Here is a 7,851-nt window from a genome sequence, read left to right on the forward strand (position 1 = left end):
CAAATATTTGCCTCTGCGATCAGATCATAGAAACTTTATTTTCTTGTTACGATGATTCTCCACTTCACTCTGAAATTCTTTGAACTTTTCAAATGTTCCGGACTTGTGTTTCGTCAAGTAGATATACCCATATTTGCTCAAATCATCTGTGAAGGTCAGAAAATACGATACCTGCTTCGAGCTTCAACACTCATCGGACCGCATACATAGGTATGTATTATTTTCAATAAGTCATTAGCTCGCTCTATTGTTCCGGAGAACGGAGTTTTAGTCATCTTGCCCATGAGGCATGGTTCGCAAGTATCAAATGATTCACAATCAAGTGTTTCCAAAAGTCCATCTGCATGGAGTTTCTTCATGCGCTTTACACCAATATGACCTAAACAGCAGTGCCACAAGTATGTTGCACTATCATTATCAACTTTGCATCTTTTGGCATCAATATTATGAATATGTGTATCACCACAGTCGAGATTCAATAAAAATAGAACACTCTTCAAGGGTGCATGACCATAAAAGATATTACTCATATAAATAGAACAACCATTATTCTCTGATTTAGATGAATAACCATCTCGCATTAAACAAGATCCAGATATAATGTTCATGCTTAACGCTGGCACCAAATAACAATTATTCAAGTCTAAAACTAATCCTGAAGGTAGCCATAGAGGTAGCGTACCGACGGCGATCACATCGACCTTGGAACCATTCCCGACGCACATCGTCACCTCGTCCTTAGCCAATCTTCGTTTAATTAGTAGCCCCTCTTTCGAGTTACAAATATGAGCAACCGAACCAGTATCAAATACCCAGCAGCTACTACGAGCATTAGTAAGGTACACATCAGTAACATGTATATCAAATATACCTTTCTTCACTTTGCCATCCTTCTTATCTGCCAAATACTTGGGGCAGTTCCGCTTCCAGTGACCAGTCCCTTTGTAGTAGAAGTACTCAGTTTTAGGCTTGATTCCAGATTTGGGCTTCTTCCCGGGAGTGGCAACCTGCTTGCCATTCTTCTTGAAGTTCCCCTTCTTTCCCTTGCCCCCTTTCTTGAAACTAGTGGTATTGTTAATCATCAACACTTGATGCTCCTTCTTGATTTCCACCTCCGCAGCTTTCAACTATCAGTACTAAGTTCCTGATAAATTAAGTTCAATTAATCATATTACTTAAGAACAACACTTAGATAGACATACCTCAAGTCATCTAAATGATACGTGATCCAAATCAACTAAACCATGTCCAATCATCACGTGAGATGGAGTAGTCATTAATGGTGAACATATCTATGTTGATCATATCTACTATATGATTCACGTTTGACCGTTCGGTCTCCAATGTTCCGAGGCCATGTCTATACATGCCAGGCTCGTCAAGTTTAACCCGATTATTCCGCATGTGCAAAACTGTCTAGCACCCGTTGTATGTGAACGTAGAGTCTATCACTGTTGGGGAACGTAGTAATTTCAAAAAAATTCGATGCACAAGCAGGATCATGGTGATGCATAGCAATGAGAGGGGAGAGTGTTGTCTACATACCCTCGTAGACCGTTCGTGGAAGCGTTATAACAACGCGGTTGATGTAGTCGTACGTCTTCACGATCCGACTGATCCAAGTACCGAAAGCACGACACCTCCGAGTTCTGCACACGTTCGGCTCGGTGACATCCTCGCCTTCTCGATCCAGCAAGAGGGGCAAAGTAGTAGATGAGTTCCGGCAGCACGACGGCGTGGTGACGGTGTTGGTGAAGAACAATTTCCGCAGGGCTTCGCCTAAGCACTACGAAAACTATGACGAAGGATAAACTAGAAGGGACGGGGTTGCCCGCACATGGCTTGGTGTTTCTTGATGTGTCTTTGGTGCTAGCCCTGCCCCTCTATTTATATGTTGAGCCCTGGGGTCGGAACTTGGAGCAAAAGCCTCCTCAAAGTCGGTTTTGCCCGAAAGGCAAGAGTCCCACGCGGACTCCAGGACCAAACGCCACAATCCTTGGCGTCTGGCCCAGACGCGATGGGCCTCGGCATCTGGCCCAGGGCCAAACGCCAGGGTCTCCGGCGTTTGACCCCCTGGCTTCCGCAAAACTCCTTTTGCACTGACTTATAGCCCCATGGGCCTGACCCCTTGGCCAAACCATATCATCCAATATATGGATCTTTACCTCCGGACCATTCTGGAGCTCCTCGTCATGTCCGTGATCTCATCCGGGACTCCGAACAACATTCGGTCACCAACATTCGGTCACCAACATACATAACTCATATAATACTATATCGTCAACGAACGTTAAGCGTGCGGACCCTACGGGTTCGAGAACTATGTAGACATGACCGAGACGCCTCTTTGGTCAATAACCAATAGCGGGACCTGGATGTCCATATTGGCTCCTACATATTCTATGAAGATCTTTATAGGTCAGACCGCATAACAACATACGTTGTTCCCTTTGTCATCGGTATGTTACTTTCCCGAGATTCGATCGTCGGTATCTCAATACCTAGTTCAATATCGTTACCGGCAAGTCTCTTTACTCGTTCCGTAATACATCATCCCGCAACTAACTCATTAGTTGCAATGCTTGCAAGGCTTATAGTGATGTGCATTACCGAGTGGGCCCAGAGATACGTACCTCTCCGACAATCGGAGTGACAAATCCTAATCTCGAAATACGCCAACCCAACAAGTACCTTCGGAGACACCTATAGAGCACCTTTATAATCACCCAGTTACGTTGTGACGTTTGATGGCACACAAAGTGTTCCTCCGGTAAACGGGAGTTGCATAATCTCATAGTCATAGGAACATGTATAAGTCATGAAGAAAGCAATAGCAACAAACTAAACGATCAAGTGCTAAGCTAACAGAATGGGTCAAGTCAATCAAGTCATTCTCCTAATGATGTGATCCCATTAATCAAATGACAACTCATGTCTATGGTTAGGAAACTTAACCATCTTTGATCAACGAGCTAGTCAAGTAGAGGCATACTAGTGACACTCTGTTTGTCTATGTATTCACACATGTATTATGTTTCCAGTTAATACAATTCTAGCATGAATAATAAACATTTATCATGAAATAAGGAAATAAATAATAACTTTATTATTGCCTCTAGGGCATATTTCCTTCAATCACACCTGATCATCACGTGGTGTCTCAACACGACAAACTGTCGCAACAGTGCATACTCGGGGAGAACACTTATACCTTAAAATTTTGTTAAGGGATCATCTTATAAAGCTACCGCCGTACTAAGCAAAATAAGATGCATAAAAGAAAAACATCACATGCCATCAAAATATGTGACATGACATGGCCATCATCATCTTGTGCTTTTTATCTCCATCTCCAAAGTGTTGGGGAACACAGTATTTCAAAAAAAATCCTACGATCACGCAAGATCTATCTAGGATATGCATAACAACGAGAGGGGAGAGTGTGTCTATGTACCCTTGTAGACCGAAAGCGGAAGCGTTTAGTAATGCGGTTGATGTAGTCGAGCGTCTTCGCGATCCAACCGATCAAGTACCGAACGCACGGCACCTCCATGATCTGCACACGTTCAGCTCGATGACGTCCCTCATACTCTTGATCCAGCTAAGGCCGAGGGTGAGTTCTGTCAGTACGACGGCATGTTGACGGTGATGATGAAGTTACTAACGCAAGGCTTCGCCTAAGCACTACAACGATATGACCGAGGTATAAAACTGTGGAGGGGGCATCGCACATGGCTAAAAGATCAACTTGTGTGTCTATGGTGTGCCCCCCCCTCCCCCGTATATAAAGGATGGGAGGAAGAGGAGGGCCGGCCTCAAGGGGCGCGCCCAAGGGGGGGATTCCTACTCCTAGTAGGAGTAGGTTTCCCCCTTTCCTAGTCCAAGTAGGAGAAGAAGGGAGGAGAGGAAGAAGAGAAGGAAAGGGGGCGGCCCCCTAGCCCTAGTCCAATTCGGTTTGGGCTAGGGGGCGCGCGCCACACCTTGGCCTGCCTCCTCTCTTCCACCATCAGGCCCATGAGGCCCAATAACTTCCGGGGGGGTCCGGTAACCCCCGGTACTCCGAAAATTATCCGAAACGACTTGAACCATTCTGGTGTCCGAATGTAGCCTTCCAATATATGATCTTTATGTCTCGACCATTTCGAGACTCCTCGTCATGTCTGTGATCACATCCGGGACTCCGAACAACCTTCGATACATCAAGTCACATAACTCATAATACATATCGTCATCGAACGTTAAGCGTGCGGACCCTACGGGTTCGAGAACTATGTATACATGACCGAGACACATCTCCGGTCAATAACCAATAGCGGAACCTGGATGCTCATATTGGTTCCTACATATTCTATGAAGATCTTTATCGGTCAAACCGCATAACAACATACGTTGTTCCCTTTGTCATCGGTATGTTACTTGCCCAAGATTCGATCATCGGTATCATCATACCTAGTTCAATCTCGTTACCGGAAAGTCTCTTTACTCGTTCCGTAATGCATCATCTCGTATCTAACTCATTAGTTACATTGCTTGTAAGGCTTATAGTGATGTGCATTACCAAGAGGGCCCAGAGATACCTCTCCGATACACGGAGTGACAAATCCTAATCTCGATCTATGCCAACTCAACAAACACCATCGGAGGCATCTGTAGAGCATCTTTATAATCACCCAGTTATGTTGTGACGTTTGATAGCACACAAGGTGTTCCTCCGGTATTCGGGAGTTGCATAATCTCATAACAGGTATAAGAAATGAAGAAAGCAATAGCAATAAAACTAAATGATCATTATTCTAAGCTAACGGATGGGTCTTGTCCATCACATCATTCTCTAATGATGTGATCCCGTTCATCAAATGACAACACATGTCTATCGTCAGGAAACTTAACCGTCTTTGATTAACGAGCTAGTCAAGTAGAGGCATACTAGGGACACTCTGTTTGTCTATGTATTCACACATGTACTAATTTTCCGGTTAATACAATTCTAGCATGAATAATAAAAATTTATCATGATATAAGGAAATAGAAATAACATCTTTATTACTGCCTCTAGGGCATATTTCCTCCAGTCTCCCACTTGCACTAGAGTCAATAGTCTAGTTCACATCGCCATGTGATTTAACACTGATAGTTCACATCGCCATGTGACCAATACCCAAAGGGTTTACTAGAGTCAATAATCTAGTTCACATTGCCGTGTGATTAACACCCAAAGAGTACTAAGGTATGATCATGTTTTGCTTGTGAGAGAAGTTTAGTCAACAGGTCTGCCACATTCAGATCCGTATGTATTTTGCAAAATTCTATGTCTACAATGCTCTGCATGGAGCTACTCTAGCTAATTGCTCCCACTTTCAATATGTATCCAGATTGAGACTTAGAGTCATCCACATCAGTGTCAAAGCTTGCATTGACGTAACCCTTTACGATGAACTTTTTGTCACCTCCATAACCGAGAAACATATCCTTATTCCATAAGGATAATTTTGACCACTGTCTAGTGATCTATTCCTGGATCACTATTGTACCCACTTACCAAACTCATGGTGAGGTACACAATAGGTCTGGTACACAGCATAGCATACTTTATAGAACCTATGACTGAGGCATAGGGAATGACTTCTCATTCTCTTTTTATTTTCTGCCGTGGTCGGGTTTTGAGTCTTTACTCAACTTCACACCTTGCAACACAGACAAGAACTCCTTCTTTGACTGTTCCATTTTGAACTGCTTCAAAATCTTGTCAAGGTATGTACTCATTGAAAAAACTTATCAGACGTCTTGATCTATCTCTATAGATCTTGATGCCCAATATGTAAGCAGCTTCACCGAGGTCTTTCTTTGAAAAACTACTTTTAAACACTCCTTTATGCTTTCCAGAAAATTCTACATCATTTCTGATCAATAATATGTCATTCACATATACTTATCAGAAAGGATGTAGTGCTCCCACTCACTTTCTTGTAAATACAGACTTCACCTTTAGGATCGACCAAACCTTTGGTTGCATCATATACAACTCTTCTTTAAGAAATCCATTTCAGGGATGCAGTTTTGACATCCATTTTCCACATTTCATAAAATGCGGCAATTGCTAACATGATTTGGACAGACTTAAGCATCGCTACGAGTGAGAAAATCTCATTTTAGTCAACACCTTGAACTTGTCAAAAACATTTTGCGACAATTCAAGCTTCGTAGATAGTAACACTACCATCATCGTTGGTCTTCCTCTTGAAGATCCGTTTATTCTCAATGGCTTGCCGATCATCAGGCAAGTCCATCAAAGTTCACACTTTGTTCTCATACATGGATCCTATCTCAGATTTCATGGCCTCAAGCTATTTTGCGGAATCTGGGCTCATCATCGCTTCCTCATAGTTCAAAGGTTCGTCACGGGCTAGCAACATGACTTCCAGAATAGGGTTACCGTACCACTCTGGTGCGGAACGTACTCTAATTGACCTACGAGGTTCGGTAGTAACTTGATCTACAGTTTCATGATCATCGTCATTAACTTCCTCACTAATTAGTGTAGGCGTCACTAAAACTGATTTCTATGATGAACCATTTTCCAATTCGGTAGAAGGTATAATTACCTCATCAAGTTCTACTTTCCTCCCACTCACTTCTTTCGAGAGAAACTTCTTCTCTAGAAAGGATCCATTCTTAGCAACAAATATCTTGCCTTCGGATCTGTGATAGAAGGTGTACCCAACAGTTTCTTTTGGGTATCCTATGAAGACGCACTTCTTCGATTTGGGTTTAAGCTTATCAGTTTGAAACTTTTTCACATAAGCTACGCAACCCAAACTTTAAGAAACGACATCTTTGGTTTCTTGCCAAACCACAGTTGATACGGTGTCGTCTCAACGGATTTAGATGGTGCCCTATTTAACGTGAATGTAGCTGTCTCTAATGCATAACTCCAAAATGATAGTGGTAAATCTGTAAGAGACATCATAGATCGCACCATATCTAATAAAGTATGGTTACAATGTTTGGACACACCATTACGTTGTGGTGTTTTAGGTGGCGTGAGTTGCGAAACTATTCCACATTGTTTTAAATGAAGACCAAACTCGTAACTCAAATATTCGCCTCCTCGATCAGATCGTGGAAACTTTATTTTCTTGTTACGATGATTTTCCACTTCACTCTGAAATTCTTTGAACTTTTCAAATGTTTCAGACTTATGTTTCATTAAGTAGATATACCCATATCTACTCAAATCATCTGTGAAGGTCAGAAAATAACGATACCCACCGCGAGCCTCAACACTCATCGGACCTCATACATCAGAATGTATTATTTCCAATTAGTCGGTGGCTCGCTCCATTGTTCCGGAGAACGGAGTCTTAGTCATCTTGCCCATGAGGCATGGTTCGCAAGCATCAAGTGATTCATAACCAAGTGACTCCAAAAGTCCATCCGCATGGAGTTTCTTCATGCGCTTTACACCAATATGACCTAAACGGCAGTGCCACAAGTATATTGCACTATCATTATCAACTTTGCATCTTTTGGCATCAATATTGTGAATATGTGTATCACTACGATCGAGATTCAATAAACCATTAAGTGTATGACCATAGAAGGTTCTATTCATGTAAACAGAACATAAATTATTCTTTGACTTAAATGAATAACCGTATTGCAATAAACATGATCCAACCATATTCATGCTCAACGCAAACACCAAATAACATTTATTTTAGGTTCAACACTAATCCCAAAGGTAAAAGGAGTGTGCGATGGTGATCTTATCAACCTTGGAATCATTTCCAACACACATCGTCACCTTGCCCTTAACTAGTCTCTGTTCATTTTGCGACTCCTGTTTCGAGT

The sequence above is a fragment of the Triticum urartu genome, unplaced genomic scaffold, assembly GCF_003073215.2.
Source record: "Triticum urartu cultivar G1812 unplaced genomic scaffold, Tu2.1 TuUngrouped_contig_426, whole genome shotgun sequence".
Classification (NCBI taxonomy): domain Eukaryota; kingdom Viridiplantae; phylum Streptophyta; class Magnoliopsida; order Poales; family Poaceae; genus Triticum; species Triticum urartu.